General features: G+C 45.6%; 1 protein-coding gene across 3 annotated transcripts in view; it reads left to right on the forward strand.

Moving 5' to 3' along the window:
* LOC113804764 (uncharacterized) overlaps nt 1-7,500 on the forward strand; it is a 134,387-nt gene that overhangs the window by 52,346 nt on the left and 74,541 nt on the right. The gene's annotated exons all lie outside the window — the stretch shown is intronic.

Below are 7,500 nucleotides of genomic sequence, written 5' to 3' on the forward strand. Positions count from 1 at the left end.
TACACCCCGACAATAGTTTTCATTAAATTTCAAAAGACTAATTTTCCGTGGCGATAGACCTATTTACCAAAGAAATTCGACAGCCATTGTATCCTGTCCTAGAGGGATATTGGATAGGTAGATATTAACATAAACGGGAATTAGTGCCTATTTTTTCAGGGATTTATTATGAGTGGCTGTTCGTAGGCCTATGCAGATTCGCTTGTTTGTTTCATTACTTATCTTCGTATTTTTCTTGTCTTTAGAGGCAGAGGCTAGACATGTTAAGTTAGACTCCAAGAAAATGAAATACCAAGCATTCTATAGGAATTTATTACTGGATATAAGGAAAGAGAACTTGGAGCGATACGTAGACAGGAATGCAGGACGACGAGCGATAGACAGGAAGGGGACGAAGGGAAGGAGAGGAACTCGGCGAGGAAGATAAGACCTGTCAGAGTCGTCTAGACTGATGAAGCCGAGAAGCGAGACTTGCTTTCCCGCCTGTCAATCAGGGGCGGCGCGGAGGTGTGTGCGGCGGGAGCGGGGGCGACTCCTGCGGCTGCGGGAGGAAGTGTCCTGCGGAATTCGGGGATGATGCGGGAGTATTCTGGATGATGAAGGTGTCCGTAAATAACGATTGGGTATTTTGAGTAAATAAAGTCTTCATATAAACAGAGAGTAGATTTAGTGACAAGATCTGCAGATATGATGTTCCGAAAGATGATGTTTCGAACGCAACAATTTTACGGCGACTCTTCGACCGAAAATCCAACGGTAATAAAATGCAATTATTTTACGTCAGGGGAGGCACTTTTCTAACAAAGTTTTTGGTATATGCTGTGGGTCCTCCGCTTCATCAGGAAATACCCCAATAGGTCATAGAGGGAAGAAAGTTTCGGGAGCGACCTGTCATTCAGTGTTTATGGGAATTGTTTCAACTGAATCTCGTCACTCCTCCTGCTCTGGGACTTGTGGCGGAAGCGCTGTATTTATACGCCGAGAAATGTCAGATCCTTTCATTAGGAAAGTTGCAGAAGCGGTTCACTGCGCTGGAAGATGTGCTTTGATTCATGTTCTGAGGCAAGTCATTAATAGGTCTCTTCGGATTGCGTTCCATTGCGCTGCGGATGCTGTGATTTTAGTTGGCCGATTTTAACTCGTAATAGTAAGATTATTGCCATATTTAGGTTATTGTGATATATATATATATATATATATATATATATATATATATATATATATAATATCATATATATATATATATATCATATATAAATATATATCATATATAAATATATATATGTATATATATATATATATATATATATATATATATATATACACACACATATATATACACACATACACACACACACACACACACACACACACACACACACACACACACACACACACACACACACACACACATATATATATATATATATATGTATATATATATGTATATATATATATATATATATATATATATATATATATATATATATATATATATATGTATGTGTGTGTGTGCGTGTGTGGGTGTGTGTGTGGGTGTGAGTGTGAGTGTGCGTGTGGATGTTTGTGTGTATATGTATGTGTCTGTACGTGCGTGTTTGTTTGTTCGTGTGTAAGTGTGTGTATGCGTACATGCGCGTGCACATGTGTGTGTTCGTGTGTATGTATGTGTGCACTTCTATGTTAACACGAGCCTGCCCATGGAGCGTCCTCACTCTGAACTTTCCTTATTCGCACCTCCTTTAACTCATTCATGCTCCCCCTTCTCCATTCATCTCTTTTCCTCGAAATCTCCCCTCGCCGCCCTCGTCCCCTTTCCCGTTTGACTCCTTCAAGGTCTCTCTCACTACTTACTCTTGCGCTCGGAAGAGACACGTAAGCAACAAGGACCCAAGAGCAACTAAACCAGAGTCGTTCAGGAGTCACAAAGTGTTACGTGTTCTCAACTACCGCTTGGCTCTCCGGGGAACGTGCGAAGGGGGGGGGAGGGGGGGAGCGCTGAAGAGGGCGAGGGATAAAGAGGGAAGGAGGGGCGAACAGGGGGAGGGCAAGGGAAAAGTGCAGAAAGGAAGGGACACACGTGGCGAAGGAGACGTTTCATTACGTTTGTTTATTAGGTGTTTATGGATCTTACTAAAAACTTAGTTAGGAATCGGCGGGGGGTAGGAGGACAAGAGAAGGGAAGGGGGGGGGGGCAGGAGGACAAGAGAAGGGAAGGGGGGGGGGGCAACAATAACAGAGATGCCTTGATCCCGGTATAATTTTCATCCCATTCTTATAACCACAAACTGTTCTTCAGAAGTTCGGCTCTTTCTTTAACGTCTGTCTCGGTCAGGGAGGGACCTGGCTGTACACTGAGAGGGGGGGGGGAGGGGGGTTTTCTCGTGGACAATGGAGGGAAAAAATGAGGAAAGGAAAGGAGGAGGAGAGGAATGGAGATAGAAACTGCACAGTGTCTTTGATTGGGGAGATGAATGGGAGATTATGAAGACGTCTTAACCAACCTTATTATTAGGTGGTTAGAGAAGCGAGCGCCGCGGGGGGGGCATTGTAAAGACGGGACTCTTTTTACGGCGGAAGGGAAAACGAATGGGGAAGGGAAGGCCAAGGGGAATGGGGGAAGATGAAAAGATGATATTAAGAGAAATGCACGGGGAATACACGAAAGGCAAGATAAAGGCTGGGGAGAGGAACCGAGGAGAGAAAGGGAAAGGGAAGGAGCAAGGAGATGGAGGCCGAGTTTCCTTTCCCGCTACGTCAGCGTCTGGGAGTGGGGCTGGGGTGGGGGGGGGGGGGGGGTTACGTGGCCGCCGCGGACCCTGACCTGAGAAATGCAGTTGTTGACGGAATTCGCTTTTCCCCTTTTCAATTTTGTGGGTCTCGCGTTGGGTGGGGCGGCCGACGCGGATTTGTGCGGATCGATGCGCTTCGATTTTGCGTTGCCTTATTTATGGGTTGGCCCGGGCGGTGGGGGACTTTTCCTTGTGTGTTTGCTTGTTTGTTTGTTTGTGTGCATGTGTGTATGTGTGTGTGTGTGTGTGTGTGTGTGTGTGTATGTGTGTATGTGTGTGTGCATGTGTGTGTGTGTGTCTGTTTTATTCCATTTGCTTTTGCGTGTGCATGTCCTCGAACCCTCTCTGGACTGGCGGCGCGACGGCCTAAGCCAAGCCAAAGAGAGAAGAAGCAAGGCGGTCCGAAGATGCTCGGCGTCTGAAGAATCTCGAAAGACTCCTCCTTCCGGGCGCTTAGGAAGATTTAGGTGAAGACGCGCCTCGAGGATTCTCAAGAAAAGGCAAGAGTAGAAGATGATGACTCGCTTGAAGGCCGAGTGGCGGGAGATGAGAGATGTCGAGTGGGAGATAGAGCTAATGTGGTGGAGGTCGAGTGGGAGGTTGACAAGGCGAAGCTGGAGGGCAAGGGATGAGGTGTCTCACGTCGATTGGAAGCAGGAGGTCGGGGCGGGTCACGTAGACAGAGGTGTGACGGGCGGGGGGCGTTTTGTCACTGCGAGCGGAGGGTGACTTGCCTTCGGAGATGAATGAAGCCGTGAATAAAACAGATTGTAAATGTAAAAAAAGAGAAAAAAAAAAGATTCAAGGAAAAAGTTTTGACGAAAAAAGATGGTACAACACGAAAAAAAGAATTAAAAATAGTTTTATTTTCCTAGGAAGGGCGAGGGGGAAGGGAGAGAGAGAGACCAAGGATACATTTAACTCCGGTCACATTCCAAATTGCAGCGGACGAGACCAGTGACGCTAGATGTCAGTGCAGTTGGGGACGAGGAAAGGAGAGGGGAATAAGGGCGAGGGTAAAAGGGAAGAGAAGAGAATGAGTGGAGGGACAAAGAATGAGGATAAGGGAAATTTTGAGTGTATATGGTTCATTATCGATTTTTTTGATGGACTACAGTGTTTTTTTTTTATAATTATCATTGTATTTAAGCATTTTTACTTATTTATTGTCATTGTTATATATCTCATTGTCACCTCTATCTATAGAATGAGAATTTGTAACGTCTCTTATTATTTTCAAAATTATGAGCGAAGGTAGGAGAGAATGAAGGAGAACGGACATAAATTGCGCCAGTTGCGAACCCGGCACAAACTGCTGCCTCGTTCCTCTTGTTTATCTGTCCGATGGCAAACGAGGCCGGAATTTCGTTTGCGGAGACGCGATTGCTCTATTACGTTACTCTGGAGGTCGAGGGCGAGCCGGGTGTTTTTTGCCTCGATGAAAAAAGTTACACGATGAAGATGAGTAGGAGAGACGAATGGATAAGGGTGTAAATAGGTACATAAACAAAATCGTAGATACAACCTCTGCGGTAGACTTAGATTTGAATAAAATGCAAGACGAAAAAGATACAAGCAATGGAAATAAAATTATTGTTATGCTTATGTTATATCTACCTATTTATCTGTCCATCTATCTTTATGTATATCACTTTGTCCTCCCCCCCCTCTCTCTGTCTCTCTCTCTTTCTCTCTCTCTCTCTCTCTCTCTCTCTCTCTCTCTCTCTCTCTCTCTCTCTCTCTCTCTCTCTCTATATATATATATATATATATATATATATATATATATATATATATATATATATATATATATATATAAATAATATATTTGTGTGTGTGTGTGTTTATATACATCTATGTATACACATAAATGCATGCAAACATACAACCATGTATTTATATGCATTTACCGTAATTATCCGACCTCCCCACATGCCACATACCGTACAGAGCAGAATTCGTCGCAAAGCACCCCCTCCCCCCCTACGCACCTCCCGGCGGCAGCCCTGCAGAGGCGCTGCTGCCGTCTCAGCCGCCGCAAGAATTATCTGGCGTGAGAGGACGAGCGGCCGGGCCACCAGGCACGCGCCGCGCCGTAATGAGGTGATTGGATGAAATTACTTGGGGGAGGAGGGGGGGGAGGGGGCGAGGGGGAGAAGAAATGAATTGTGTGTGGATTAGAGAGAGGCGGGTAGATGGACAGATAGATAGAAGGTTGAGAGAAGGGGATATATTGGGAGATAGAGATAAAGATATATATATATATATATATATATATATATATATATATATAGAGAGAGAGAGAGAGAGAGAGAGAGAGAGAGAGAGAGAGATGTATATATATGTATGTATATATATATATATATATATATATATATATATATATATATATATATATATACATATATAAATACACACACACACACACACACACACACACACACACACACACACACACACACACACACACACACACACACACACACACAGATATATATATATAGAGAGAGAGATCATCCGAGAAAGAAACAGAGCCAATCTCGCACCTCGCGCACATTTTGCCTAATGGCTCCCTGGGCGCGTCGTGCGTTGTTCCCTCGCTTCCACATTTCTCGAAACGGCCCCAAGTATTGCTTTATGTCAAAACGTCTCCAGAAAAGGCTGCGTCTCGTACATCTTTCAAAGTCACGTCCCAGGACCCCAGAGAGCAGTCCCCAGAGAGGCGTCATTCGCACTCCATTTAGGCATTAGAGTGGAATACAACCTCGCCGACTTTGCCTTCTGTTTTCTCCGTCTTGCATAGGCCTAGGCTCATTTCTTCATTGGAAGATCTCCGAGCATTCGAACTATTTCCACTATTTCGAGTTATTGCATTACTTTTGGCCTTAATTGCAAAACTTCAATGTATCCCTTGTTAACTGGATTAAACTTTTGCATCGTTTCGGACTGTATAATTTGCAATTCTTTGACCGACTCTTTCTCTTGTGCTTTATGTCTTTTCCTTGTATATTTCTTATTTTGTTAAGTGTGTTGCATGGCTTTTTGTTATTCTTTAAATCTTTTGTAATATGGTTTCACTATTTACGGTTATTTTTTCATCTTATTTTAAATTTAGGTATATTTCCATACGCCTATTTTTCGCCAACCATCACACATTCTCATATCCACATTTCTGTTTTTCCCCTTTTGATTATTTTATTATCGTCTCCCTTTTGTCTCGTGAGCCTCTGAGTACTCTCCCCTTCCCCCTCGACCCTCCCTTCTCCCTCCCCTCGACCTTCCCTTCTCCCTCCCCCCCCTTCCCCTCCTCCTCGACCCTCCCTCCCTTCCTCCTCCCCCAACCCCTACCCCTCCCCCTCCCATGCACTGTGCCATGGCCGGAGTGACTCCCGAGTAGAGGATGGATCACGGGCCCTTCATTATGCCGTGATGGATGCTTGTAATCACGCCACCCCCATCTCTCTCTCTCTCTCTCTCTCTCTCTCTCTCTCTCTCTCTCTCTCTCTCTCTCTCTCTCTCTCTCTCTCTCTCTCTCTCTCTCTCTCTCTCTCTCTCCCTCTCCCTCTCCCTCTCCCCCTCTCCCTCTCCCTCTCCCCCTCTCCCTCTCCCTCTCCCTCTCTCCCTCTCTCCCTCCCTCCCTCCCTCTCTCCCTCCCTTCCCCTCTCCCTCTCTCCCTCTCTCCCTCCCTCCCTGTAACACTGCATTTTTCATTGCTCTCTCTAAATCTCACAATCTCCCTATTTCTCTTCTCTCCACCATCCTCCTTTCTCCGTCATCTTCCCATTACGACTTCCTCACCTCTACTACTCACCCTCCTTGCCTGTCCCCCTTCACCCTCTCCCTCTTTTCCTCTCCATCTCCCCGTCCCATCGGCGTTCCTCCCGAAGCCAGACAGTGCATGCATCCTTTTTCCCTTTAGTTCTCCTCAGCAGTCTCTCTTTTCTTCTTCTTTTCTCTTTCTTTCTTTCTTCTTCTTCTTCTTCTTCTTCTTCTTCTTCTTCTTCTTCTTCTTCTTCTTCTTCTTCTTCTTCTTCTTCTTCTTCTTCTTCTTCTTCTTCTTCTTCTGTGTGCACGCGCGTCCCTTGACGTCCACTGAAAACAAACGCCATACCAATTAGGTCAGTCTAGTTTTCTTGCGGTAGGTCGCCCGGTCCATAATAAGCCACGGATGGCGAATTCGGGGGTTCCATTCGGGCTGAAGAAGGCTCCGCTTTTCCACCAATAATGAGGTGGTTCCCCTCTCCCGCTGTGTACTAATTAGGGATAATCACCCCTCGTATGAACAGGTGATTGCTCCTTGGTTAGTGGAGAGTGGATGGTTATTAGAGAAAGGAAGGGAAGAGATTTGTTTGTTTCGTATTATATTGAGCCAGAGTGAGTTCTGCCTCCCCCCCCCAACCCGTCGAAGGATTTATAAAAGACTAAGGGCTTCCGGATTTGTCATCGGGGGCACGGCCGGGAAGGGACTGGATCCGTGCCATTCCAGTCGATCAGCTGTGAGTCTGAGCGTGTTCCTGCACTGGAATGTTGCATTGGCCGCCTGCCAGAGGATCCCCCTTTCCCTCTTTCCCTCTGGCGTTTCTTGGCGACGACGCGGCCTCGGAATAGCAAGGAGAACATAACGCCGGCCAGATGTTTTAAGGAAAAGGGAGAGGGACGATGGCTCTTTTTAAGGCCGATAGATGGAGAGACAGCCAAGTAGTGGGCA

The sequence above is a fragment of the Penaeus vannamei genome, chromosome 21, assembly GCF_042767895.1.
Source record: "Penaeus vannamei isolate JL-2024 chromosome 21, ASM4276789v1, whole genome shotgun sequence".
NCBI classification, from domain to species: Eukaryota; Metazoa; Arthropoda; class Malacostraca; order Decapoda; family Penaeidae; genus Penaeus; species Penaeus vannamei.